Below are 9560 nucleotides of genomic sequence, written 5' to 3' on the forward strand. Positions count from 1 at the left end.
GAGGTAGAGGCGAGATGGTCGACTTTGACACTCACTAAGGGTCAAAAATAATAAATAGAACAGAATAGAATTATTCAAATCAGCATGATTCATAGAGTTAACAATAATTTTATTCAATTAACAGAAATAATAAAAATCCTTCAAATTCATCAATAATCTATTAATTAAACCCACAAGCTGCAATTAAAATAACAAGGTATCGTGTAATTATTATTATTATTATTAGGCATGATTTCTGCCGAGGTCGTACGGCCCATTCCATGGTATCGTGTACACTTCCGAGGGACGTGCGGCACGATCCATAGATGCATCTATACTGCCGAGGCGTTCGGTTCACTCCACAAGAAAGGAGAATATTTTCTTATGTACCTCCGGAATGAGAGTATATTTAGTGAGATTAATTCGAGATGATGAATAATTTATTTTAATAATTAATTAATTTAAACAGAAATTAAGCATATGAGATTTCCATCTTTTACTATCTTTCTCTAACAATTCACAATATATATCAAATAATTTAATTAAATAAAGAACACAATTTACACAAGTAATTCATGATTTGAGTCCTAAACTACCCGGATTTTTGCATAAATAGTTGCTACGCACGGACTCTCGTCACCTCGTGCGTACGTAGCCCAAGCAATTAGCAACAATTATTTGATTTAATCACCTATGGGATAATTTTCCCCTCACAAGATTAGACAACAGACTTACCTTGTCTCAAAATCCACTTTCTGATCACCACGTTGTGTTAATGCATGTTCAATAACTAATGCATGTTCAATCCGAAACTATCCAAATGTTATACAAAATAATTAATGCATGTTCAATAATTCAAATTTAGGCTATTAAATAAATTACCCAACCCAAAATGGTAAAATTCTTAAAATTCACCCCAAGCCCACGTGCCCGGATTCCGGAAATTTTTGGATGAAAACGTTACCCATAATCTCAAGAACTCAAATATATAATTTCTATCCAATTTCATAACCATTTTCGTGGTTAAAATCTCGTTTTTATAAGAATCTAGGTTTTTCATTTAAACCTTTGATTTCTAAGATTTACAAGTTATAATCTACCCATAATCTATGTATTTAACTCAAAGTGTGTAGAATTAACTTATCTTCAAATTTATAGTTGAAATACCCTCTCAAATAGCTCCAAAATCGCCCAAGGATGGAAGAAATATGGTTAAAAATGGTGGAATCCCGTTTTTAAGACATTCTGCCCAGAACAGTAGGCTCCTTCTTCGCGAACGCGGTCAGGGCTTCGCATTCGCGAAGGCTAATTTCCCCAGCCTTAAAATTTCCCTTCGTGAGCGTGAAGGCTCCTGGTGCGAACGCATGAACACCTTCACGAACGCTTAAGGAAACTTCACCTTGTCCCAGTCCTCTTTTGTAAACGCGTCACCTTTCACGCGAACGCGAAGGGTAAAAACCCAACACTTCACGAATGCGTCGCCTTTCATGCGAACGTGAAGGGCAATTGCCCAGTCCCATTTTCCTTCATCACGAATGCGAGAGAACTCACGCGTTCGCAGAGAAGCAAACCAGAACTGGAATTTTTTGGTTTTTCCGACTTAGCTCCGGATGGTTCAAAACACACCCCGAGCCCCTCGGGACCCCGTCCAAAGGCACCAACAAGTCTGAAATCATAATACGGACCTACGCGAACTCTCGAAATGCGTAAAACAACAACAAATCCAAGAATCACACCCCAAAACCAAATTGGATCACACTTTGAACTTCAAGTTTTCCAAATTCTCCTAATGCACTGAATCATACTTAGACTACTCGGAATGACACTAAATTTTGCGTGCAAGTCTTAAATCACTATACGGAGTTATTCCCAGACTCGAAATTCCAAACGGACCTCACTTACTCCAAAACCTACTCCAAACCAAATTTAAAGAACATTAAACCTTCAAATAGTTGATTTTTACTATTAAGCGTCGAGACGCTCCCGGGTTATCCAAAACCTGATCCGAACATACGCCTAAGTCCAAAATCATCATACGAACCTATTGGAATCGTCCAATCTTGATTCCGGGGTCGTTTTCTCAAAATATTGGCCGAAGTCAAACTTGGCCTTTTAAAGCCAACTTAAGGAACCAAGTGTTCCGATTCCAACTCGAACACTTCCAAATCCCGAACCAACCATCCCCACAAGTCATAAATGAATAAAAGCACATACGGGGAGTTTTATTTTAGGGAACGGGGTTCTAAAAGTTAAAATAAATGGTTGGGTCATTACACATTCCATGAATTAATCTTCATTTTCGGCATTAAATTATTGATATTTCAAGAGAAATCGGAGGAATTTCTACAATTTCATAAAATGAAGTTTCGAGATTTGAACACCGATTTGGAGTCGAATTTGAGTGAAAATGGTATGGTTGAACTTGTAATTGGATGGGTTGTCGGATTTTGTGATTTTCGTCGGATTCCGAGGCATGGGCCCCACAGGCAATGTTTGAGCTAAATTTTGGATTTTGTTGGAAAATAAGTATTTTCTTATGGAATTAATTCCAATAAATTTTATTGACTGAATCAAATTAATTGTGGCTAGATTTTAGACGTTTGGAGGCCAATTCACGAGGCAAAGGCATATCGGAGTAAAGAATTACACGGTTTGAGGTAAGTAACACTTCTAAACTGGGTTCTGAGGGTATGAATCCCCGAATTTGTGTTATATAAATTGTTTTGGAAGTGACGCACACGATAGTTGATGAGTGTGTGGATGTGCACCATTGAAATTGTGACTTGAATAAATTATGTGGAGTTAAAAAATTAAAGAATCATCTTATTATTTGAACATGTTCCACGTGTTAGAGAAATTGAGCCGAGGCTCTTACTAAATATCGTGTTTAGGCTTTGCGCCAATATTTTGGGGCCCATGGGGTCGTGTTGCTGTGGAATTAATTATTTCAAAAATATACATTTAATACTCAGTCATATTCGTCTATTGGGAGGATATTTATGGGATTGAGCTGCGCGCCGTAGAAGGCCATATTGGCTTTATATATGTTATCATTAAATGGATCGGGGATGCCCGCCTGCAGCAGGCCAGAATGGCTTTATATATTATTATTATATGGATAGGGGTTGTCTACCTGCAACAGGTCTTATATGTTTTACTATTTTATACGGATCGGGGTTACTCGCCTGCAGCAGGCCTTATAGGCTTTGTTATTATACGGATTGGCACTTCCAGCCTGCAGTAGGCCATATATTCTTTATGTCACGCTTGGGCTGAAGGAGCCCCACCGGAGTCTATACACACCGCTAGTCAGCGTAGATGATTATGTATATTCGGGATGGATTTCCCAAGGCATGGACTTGCCTTACTTATTTATATTGTAATAAATTTACCTGGACATGGATATTGTCCGTATCATTTACATTTGGGGATAAATTAACCCAGGGTTGGATTGGCCTTATACGGTACTGAGTGACTGACTCTCAGTCGATGTGTATTTATATACGGGTTGGAACACCCCTGGGCTAGATTGACCATAAACACTACTGAGTGACCAGATAATTTGTGACCAGTATTTACATGAGGTCTTTCTACTGAGAATGTGTATTCCTCATATCATGCAGTATTGATTTATTTCACTTGTACTGAGTTTAACTGTTAAATTTGAAAGCATGTCTACATTTTTGTATCATTATTTATACTGGACTATACCTGCGGAGCTCGTCATTACTTTCAGCCCAGAGGTTAGTCTTGTTATTTATTGAGTTAATTGTACTCATACTACACTCTGCACCTCGTGTGCAGATCCAGGTGCTCCCGGATACGGTGACTGCTAGATTTCGAAGTTCATTCTGTTGGGGACTATCAATGTAGCTGCTTGACGTCCGCAGACTTGATTCCCTTCATGTTAAATTATTGTATTGTTCTATATTTTCAGACAGTGATTTTATCAGTCAGACTTTGTATTCATATTAGATGCTCATGTACTCAGTGACACCGGGTTTTTGGAGTATTGTATTTGAAATTGTGAGTTTCTTTCGCTGAATTTAATTATTATGTTTTTCGCATTTAAAAGATATGGTGGTTTATTGAGATCGTTGGCTTGCCTAGTAGTGAGATAGGCGCCATCACGACAGGTGAGATTTTGGGTCGTGATAATTACTAACAAGTATGATAACCATCATTCTAGTCATGGAAGATATGGAGTTGAATCAAGAAACATGAAAGAAAAACATGAAAAAATATTTTACAAGGGTAGTGAGGTAAGTTTGATCCTTGAAAACTATAAGATATCGATACCATTCTTTGAAGGAATTCATGGTCTGAATGCCTACCTTAATTTGGAGAGCAAGGTGGACGATGTCTTTGCATCATATCCATGTTAGGAAACTAAAAGATTAGAGTTGGTTACTAAAGCACTTCATTGCAATGCTTCTTTGTGGTGGTACAACCATGAAACTACCTCTAAAACACTTCATGTCCATCCATTGAGACTTGGGATACAATGAAGTTTCTTTTGAGAAGCAAGTTTGCACCTTTGAGTTTAAAAGATATGGGGCACAAGAAGAATGAGACTTCCATGAGGGGAAAATCTATTTCTTTTGATTACCCAAGAACATCAAAGCATGGAAGCCTTCCAAAAGGAGATCTTCTAATGAAAATTCTTCTTCATGTTTAACTCCATCTACAATAAACAACAGTGAGCAAGCGAGACAAAATAAAGAGAGGAGTAAGGGAGTGACAATTCACAATTTAATAGAGGCGAATAGAGAGGTTGAGAGGAGTAATGTGAGAGAGATGTCAAAAGAGAAAAATTCGAGCGAAAGTGAAGAAGAGAGTGTTGCAAAAGAAAGTTTGAGTGAAAATCCTTCTTGTCTTCATTCTGACTTGTTAGCGCCTTCTTTGTCTAGTGTGCATTTCTCTAATGTGCAGGCCTTAAAGGATACCTTTGGCAAATTGGAGTAAACCATACAAGATGCCACTATTTCACGTGGCCAGGGAAATCCAGAGGATACAACATTAAAGAATAATGATTCATTCTTAAGCATAATAAACAAAGGTAAAGAAAAACTTCTAGGAGTAACTCAAAGTATAATCACCGATCATAACTCCTTTTCTTGGAGAGAATATTTTTCTCATTTAAGTGCTTATGTTAGTTGTGATTCTTGTGAGCCTAGTGAATCTTTACTTTTTGTTACAAATCATGAAGTTTGTTGTGATGATTCACTAGTTGATCTCAATAGTCAGATAATAATCACTCATATGAGTTTGAACTCAATGGTCTTATGTGAGGTGACTTTGTAAATAATCTATTTGAAAGAGGAGGGAAAGTTGAATGTTCACCTTATTTTGAGGGGATTGATGCTTTAAGTGGAGACATAACTCAAAGTACTAATGGCCATGACTTTGTTGATTATTTGTTTCAACTTCATAGTAATGATTGTGTTGTTGAAAGAACTTCCTTAATGAGTGAGTTTAAACTTGTTGATTCTTCTTCTCATAAGAATAATATGTTGCAATGTTATGAGAGCATGACACAAGAAAAGTTGAATGAGAAACGTAAAGATACCCCGGGGGAGCATGAATCTTGTTCATGTAATGATACTTACCACACTGTGACAATTGACAGCCTCTAGTGGTGAGTGTGTCTGTGCCAGTTCTGTAATGACATAATCGGTCATTTTGAGCTATAGTGAGTCGTTCAGTGGTTCGAGGCCTTGAGAAGCTTCACTTTAGGTATTGTGACTTGCACGTCTGATCGGAATTTAATTTCGAGAAGTTCGGAGTCGATTCGGATGGAAAATTCTCATTTCGAAAGCTTTAAGTTGGAAGAATTGACTAAGGTTTGACTTTTGAGTAAATAACCTTGGAATCGGGATTTAAAAGTTCCAACAGTTTTGTATGATGATTTTGGACTTGGGTGTATGTCCGGATTGGGTTTTGGATGACTCGGGAGTGTTTCAGCGCCTATTGTGGGAAGTTGGCATTTTGGGAAAATTTCATAAATTTGGGTTGAAGCGTAATTTAATGCTATCGGTGTCCATTTGGAATTCTGAGCCTGGAAATAGCTCTGTATGGTAATTCTGGTCTTAGGATCACGGCCGGATGTGGATTTGGTGGTCTGTAGGTCATTTCGGAGTCATTTGGCGAAAGTTGAAAGTTGGAGGTTTTTGGAAGTTTGACCGGGAGTGAACTTTTTGTTATTGGGGTCAAATTCTGATTCTAGAAGTTGGAGTAGGACTGTAATGTCAATTATGACTTGTGTGCAAAATTTGAGGTCAGTTGGACTTGATGTGATGGGTTCCGGTACAAGTTATAGAATTTTAAATTTTGGAAATTTGTAAGTTTGATTCGAGGCATGATTCGTGATTTCGATATTGTTTGACGTGGTTCGAGGCTTCTACTAGGTTCATATTTTATTTTGGAATGTGTTGGTATAATTGGTTGAGGTCCCGAGGGCCTCGGAAGGATTTCGGATGGTAAACAGATCGAGTTTGGGCTTGGAGGAATGTTGGAGCTGCTGTCATCTGGTGTAACCGCACCTATGAGGTTTTGGCCATAGGTGCGGAGCATCAGAAGCGGCCAGTAGGGTCGCAGAAGTGGTCCTGGGCGAGCTGGGCAGTGCCCGCAAGTGCGAGACTTTTTCCGCATCTGCGATGGCGCAGATGTGGCCTCTTGGAGCGCAGAAGCGGAGTGGAGCGCAGGAGCGAGGTGTATTTGCCCACCTGCGATGTCGCATGAGCTGGACGTTGTCCGCAGGTATGAAGGGGCGGCCTTCAGTGTTTTCCCACAGAAGCAGTCTTGGTGCCGCAGAAGCGGCCTTTGGCTTCTCAGGTGCGAAAGTCGCCTGGGCAGAATGCATAAGTTAGCCAAATCGGGTTTTGGCTCATTTCACCTCTTTTCTCTCGTTGGAGCAGGCCTTGGGGGCAATTTTGGAGTGCCATTTTATCATCCTTCATGAGGTAAGTAATTCCCACATACTGTGAGTTAAATACATGGTTTTTATATGGATTCAAGCATGAAAATATATAGAAATTGTGAGATTTTGAAAGAAATCTAGAAATCGGTATTTTTGGATTTTGACCACAAAATTGGATATGGAATTGAGAATAAATTATATATTTGAGTTCGTAATGTTATGGGTAATGCTTATCTTCGAACATATTCGGAATCTGGGCATGTGGGCCCGAGGGTTGCTTTATCGATTTTTCGAGTGGAGTGGGAATTTGTTTAAATTGATTTGTTATGAGTATTAGAGTATATTTTTATGGGTTTGCACATTGTTTGACTAGTTTTGGAGCGACAGGCATTGGTTTGAGGTGTTAGAGAGGCTTTGGAGCCGGTTATGGAGCTTCGAAGCGAGGTAAGTCTCCTATCTAACTCTATGAGGGGGAGGTGATGTATTTGATGTGTGTAACTTGTTGCGCGGACTACGTACGCGCGAGGTGACGAGAGTCCGTACGTTGTTACTCATGTTATGGTCCGGGTAGATTTAGATTTACATCATGTTGTACTTGTACTATAGGGATTATCCTTGCTCGTTAATTCTTTATTTCACATTATGACTTGAGACAAGACATGTGTAGAGTGATAGACTTGTTATTGTAGAGTTTTTGAGGGTTTCATGATTTTCCACGAAATAGTGGTGTTCCTCTTACGGATTTCTCACGCATTGTGCATTTTCATCGAACAATTTTCCTTAAAAATTATAACTCACATGTTTATTCATTAGTGGGGGTCAAGGACCTATTTCGGCTTCTTATTCTAATGGGACGAGTCGTTCGCCTCAGTAGAATTTATGAACCACACTCTAATGGGATCGGGCCGTTCGCCTCGGCAGAATTTATGAACCACACTCTAATGGGATCAGGCCGTTCGGCTCGACAGAATTTATGAACCACACTCTAATGGGATCGGGTCGGTCGCCTCGGCAGGATTTATGTACCACACTCTCATGGGAGCGGGTCGTTCGCCTCGGTAGTTTAATAGATGCATCTATGGTTCGTGCCGTTCGACCCTCGGCAGTGCACAGTTTAATAATTATGTTGGATCGGGTCGTATGACTCCACATTTTAATAAAATATCCTCATGGAATCGTGTGAAATATTTGGAAAGAAGCCAGGGTTAAATATGTGGTACAATTATCCTCCTTACAATAAACTCAAGCTTTTAATTAGCAAATTCCTCATCAACCGGAGCATATATATGTGTATAATGGACCTCACCAAATAGGTTGTTATAATTCGAATCAGGAAAATATTTACAGATATTTCATTTATTTACTTTGCCTCATATTTGTTCACCTCCGTATTATACTGGGATTATTGGACCACTAGTGAGTGTCGATGTCGACCCCTCGTCACTACTTCTCCGGAGTTAGGCTAGATACTTACTGGGTACACGTGGATTTACGTACTCATGCTACACTTGCTGCACATTTGTGTTCAGGTACTTTTATGTCCGGTGGTCCTTTGAGCACGGAGGCACAGATGATGTGGGGACTTGCCGCGAGCTGCATTTCAGGTTATGATCCGCAGCCAGCAGAGTCTCTTTCAGAGTTATTTGTATTTTTCATGTCTAAGTTGTACTCCGGACAGATATTGTACTTTATTTTTACTTCTTAGTTGATACTCATGCACTTGTGACACCGGGTTTTGGAGTGATTACGAGTTGTTCTGTATTGAAATTGTTGAAAATATTATCATTTACTCTGTAATTTCCATCTTTTACTATTTAATGGAAGGAAAATATGATTTCAAAATATTAAAACGAGAACCAAATTAAGTATTTATTGTTGGCTTGCCTGACAGCGATGTCCGGCGCCATCACGACCTTTAATGAATTTTGGGTCGTGACAAGTTTACCTTGTGATATTCAGATAAGGTTATGGTTGTTTTGTTGAGAATTAGTTCCTCCCAAACAGTAGGCCCCACTTCCCCACATAAAAGAAAAATATTGAATATTTACAATGGTAAAAAAAAACTAATTTAATTTATATATACTGATAGTACTTATAAAAAAACTATTATATATGTTTAATGCAATTTAATCAGTTATATCATTCATATTTTTTAGGCTAAATTAGCATAGTGGATTTGTTATGAATTATTATACATTGTCGTAGGCCGACTCAATCTAACAATGTAAAAAAACAAATATATAATATTAGTACACAAAGTCAATTAAATTAAAACTCGAAAAACACAAGCCAAAATCCCTGGTTTTGTCAAGCCACACATTTTCTTCAAAAATCACGTGCGTGTGCTGGGATTGTGGCTTAACGAAAAATTGGTACGTAGATTTAATTCGTATCAAGTGATCAATTTACCAGAGTAATTCCTATTCATCTCAATAATATATTTTTATGTAACAGTCAGAGAGTTGAATTTAAGTACCGTAATTTCAAAACTGTATTGCATGCAACATGTTTTTTTACCGTTCTGTAATTTTATTTCCCCTCCTGTTTTAAAGTTATTGTTTTAATCTTTCTTTTTTCGACGGTGATATCCAACTAGCTTGTACACACCACGACTATTTTATTGATGTAGCCTAATTTTCTAGCACATTTTTTTCTTCAATCT

The sequence above is a fragment of the Nicotiana tomentosiformis genome, chromosome 9 (genome assembly GCF_000390325.3).
Source record: "Nicotiana tomentosiformis chromosome 9, ASM39032v3, whole genome shotgun sequence".
In the NCBI taxonomy this organism is placed as follows: domain Eukaryota; kingdom Viridiplantae; phylum Streptophyta; class Magnoliopsida; order Solanales; family Solanaceae; genus Nicotiana; species Nicotiana tomentosiformis.